Source organism: Myotis brandtii, unplaced genomic scaffold, assembly GCF_000412655.1.
Source record: "Myotis brandtii unplaced genomic scaffold, ASM41265v1 scaffold780, whole genome shotgun sequence".
In the NCBI taxonomy this organism is placed as follows: domain Eukaryota; kingdom Metazoa; phylum Chordata; class Mammalia; order Chiroptera; family Vespertilionidae; genus Myotis; species Myotis brandtii.
Genome location: NW_005371132.1, coordinates 779863 through 784201, shown reverse-complemented (window position 1 = coordinate 784201; position 4339 = coordinate 779863).

The following is a 4339-nucleotide window of genomic DNA, read 5'->3' as shown; positions in this document are numbered from 1 at the left end:
ATTAGAACATATCTAGGTTTCTTATCAACCAGCACATAGATGAGTTTCAAGGGAGGACATAATTTTAGTCTAAATCTTAGTGAGGTATATGATGAAGAAAATCTAAGAAATCACTGCAACAGGTGGACAAGGTAGGAAAAGTTATTTCAATTGGAAAATAAAAGAATGATTAGCACAGACTTCACATTTATCATGAACATGTTTTTGTTCAGTGATCAATGTGGAGGAATTGAGAGTGTGCATCCGGAGAGTAATCGGGTGTGGCAGAAATTGATAATGGTGACTCTGAATGGCTGGATTGGGGAGTTTGCATTTTATACATAAGAAAGAGGAAGAGGATATATGATGTAGGCAGGGAAAAGGTGACGGAAAGTTGGAAGATTTGAGAAGAGAAGTCATATAGTTTCTGTTTAGAAAATGTTAATCTGATATAAGAACACTGCACAGGAGGGATTAGAGGGTAGGGCTCCACAGCAGAGAATGAAACTAAGAAGCTCTCACAAAATATATATGTGTTATGCCACATGTTGTTTTCTCTCCAGTGCACTGAAGCATAAAGTTAAAATAAAACCACCTGGATAAAAATCTCTATAAAGGAAATTTTAACCCATGGGATTTTCCCTCTTCTGCCAAGTGGGAATTTGGGTTTCTCTTCTTGGCTCAGCCACCATAATCCCTTCAAACATTAAATTGTGATTTCTTGAAATCTCTTTAATACACAGTGGTTGACACAATGCCTGGTACACCATAGGCTCACAGTATAGCTTGTTTTATTACTATATCAAGCAGTCTGTCCTACCAAATGGTAATAAAGATTATTTAGATGTCATTGCATGAAATAAATAGTATGCACATATTATGTGTTTATATACTAAAGCTTTTGAAAAAAACTAAAAAAATGTAATTAAGGTTCAAGTAAGATAATATTTTGAAATCATTTGCAAATAATTTTAAGTTCTCTCCAGCTGTGAGGTGCTACTAGAAGTTTTAATAATACTTACATTATACATTATTTTTATTCTAAGGGCAAGGGAACTCTTAAGTTATTAAATTAGCCAATTAAGATATACACAAAAGACCTGATTTTGTTACCCCTTTAGAACTGTAGAAAATGCAGAAAACTAAGACATATTTCCTATTCACCAACAGAATTAAAATCTTAGTGACAAATATATTTACATGTAGAAGTTACATTTATGTGCATATAGATAGATAAATAAATAATGAAAAATATTAAATCTTCAAATGAGAGCTATGCCATTTTCTAAATAAATGGGAGGACATGTCATGCTAATAGACGGAAAACAATATTGAAAATATAGAAATTCTCTCCAGTTGATTTCCAAAATGCATTGTAATCTTAATCAATACCCCAGAAGCTGTGTTTATGTGTGTTTATGTGTGTATGTGTGTAAACTGATATGTTGATTTTACATGAAAAACAAAAGTCCAAAAATAGCCAAGGCAATGTTGAAGATGCACAATGCTGAAGAACTTAACCTGCCAAATACCAGTACCACACTACCTTAATTAGAATAAAGCTATATCACTTATTACAGTGTGAAACTAACATAACTATAGTCAAATAGATCATTGGCATATATTAGCATATTCAAGATCACTTCAGTGCAATTGTGAAGGAATGGTCATTTTTTTAAAATGATGCTGGGACAATTGGATGTCCACAATGAAAAAAAAATGAACCTTTACTTGTATTTTACAACCAACATAAAGACCAATTTTGGATACATTGTAGATGTAAATATGATATTTTAACTATAAGTATTTTAGAAAATATGTAGAAAAAACACCTTTATGACCTAGGTGTAAGCAAAGATTTATTTTTTTATTTTTAAAATACAATATTATATTAGCTTCAGGCATACAACCCAATATGGTAAAGACATTTATTTAATTAATGAAGAGACTACCTCAATAATCTAGTACCCATCTGACACCATATATAGTTACTAGAGGCCCGGTGCATGAAATTCGTGCGCTTGGCGGGGGGCGGGGGTCCCTCAGCCCAGATTGCGAAAGAGCACAGGCCAGGCCGAGGGACCCCACTGGTGCACAATTGGGGCCGGGAAGGGACACAGGAGGTTGGCCAGCTGGGGAGGGATCCAGGAGGGCTCCAGGGCATGTCCGGCCCATCTCGCTCAGTCCCAATTGGCCGGACCCCAGCAGCATGCTAACCTACTGGTCAGAGCATCTGCACCCCGGTGGTCAGTGCATGTCATAGTGAGCAGTTGAATGGCCTTAGCATATCATTAGCATATTACACTTGAATTGGTTGATTGGCCAACAGGACAATCGGATACTTATCATATTAGGCTTTTATTATATAGGATTATAATATTATTGACTATATTCCCTATGTTGTATTTTACATCCCCATGACAATTCTGCAGCTACTAATTTGTATTTCTAAAACTTTTCACCTTTTTAACCCACTCCCAACCCCTATCTCATCTGGCAACTGTCAAAATGTTCTGTGTATCTAGGAGTCTGTTTCTGTTTGCTTATTTTATTTTTTAAATTACACAGATAAATGAAATCATCTGGTATGTATCTTTCTCTTTTTGACTTATTTCATTTAGCATAATATACTCTATGTCAGTGGTTCTCAACCTTCTGGCCCTTTAAATACAGTTCCTCATGTTGTGACCCAACCATAAAATTATTTTCGTTGCTACTTCATAACTGTAATGTTGCTACTGTTATGAATCGTAATGTAAATATTTGATATGCAGGATGGTCTTAGGCGACCCCTGTGAAAGGGTCGTACAACCGCCAAAGGAGTCGCGACCCACAGGTTGAGAACCGCTGCTCTATGTTCATCCATGTTGTTATAGATGGCAAGATTTCATTTTTTTGTTATAGCTGAATTATATTCCACTAGAGGCCTGGTGCACAAAAATTCGTGCACTCTGGGGGTCCCTCAGCCTGGCCTGTGACCTCTTGCAGTCCAGGACCTCCTAGGGGATGTCTGACTGCCAGCTTAGGCCCAATCCCCCAGGGAGTGGGCCTAAACCGTCAGTCGGACATCCTTAGCGCTGCCACAGAGGCAGGAGAGGCTCCCGCCATCGCTGCTGCTCTGGCCAGCCATGAGCCAGCTTCAGGCTGAGCAGTACTCCCCCTATGGAAGTGCACTGACCACCAGGAAGCAGCTCCTGAATTGAGCCTCTACCCCCTGGTGGTCAGTGCGCATCATAGCGACTGGTCATTCGGGTTTTTCTGCCATTAGGGTCAATTTGCATATTACCCTTTTATTTTATAGGATTGTATATATGTACCACCTTGTCTTTATCCATTCATCTATTAATGGACACTTAAGTTACTTCCATATCTTGGCTTTTGTAAATAATGCTGCAGTGAAAATATGGATGTATATGTCTTTTCAACTTAGTCTTTTAGGTTTCTTTGGATAAATACCCAGAAATGGAGTTGCTGGGTCCTTTCTTGTCTCTTGTTATAACCTTTGTTTTAAAGTCTATTTTGTCTGGTATAAGTTTTGCTACCCCAATTTTTTGTTTTGTTTTCATTTTTATGAAATATATTTTTCCTTTACTTTATTTTCAGTGTGTGTGTGTGTGTGTGTGTGTGTGTGTGTGTCTTGATCTGAAGTGAGCATATGTAAGGGTCTTGTTTTGTTATCCATTCAGTATGTCTTTTGATTGAAGAATTTAATCTAAATTAAATTAAAGTAATTAAATATTTTTTATCTTCTTTAAAAAAAGATGCTTTAACATTTATTTTAATACTGGTTTGGTAGTGATGAACACCTTTTTTTTTTTTTTTTTTTTGGTCTGGAAAGCTTTTTATCAGTCCTTCAATTCTAAATGTTAGTTTTGCTGGGTAGTTTAAAATTGGTTGTAGGTCCTTGCTTTTGAATATTTACTGCCAATCTGCTCTCACCTGTAAGTTTCTGTTGAGAAATCAGCTGACAGTCTTATGGACATTCCCTTGTAGGTAATTAACTGCATTTCTCTTGCTGCCTTTAAGATTCTTTCTTTGTCTTTAACCTTTGCCATTTTAATTATGATGTGTCTTGGTGTGGGCCTTTTGGGGTTCATCTTATTTGGGACTCTCTGTGCTTCTAGGTTAGGAAAATTTTTCATTGTAATTTTTTTCAAATATGTTTTTAATTTCTTGATTTCTCTCTTCTCCTGCCACCACCATGATGCAAATGTTGGTATGCTTGAAGTTGTCCCAGAGGCTCCTTACACTATCCTCAGTTATTTATTTTATTCTTTATTGATTAAGTTATTACATATATGTCCTTAACCCCCCTTGTCTGCCTCCCCCCCACTAGTACCCTCACCCCCCACTGCTTCTG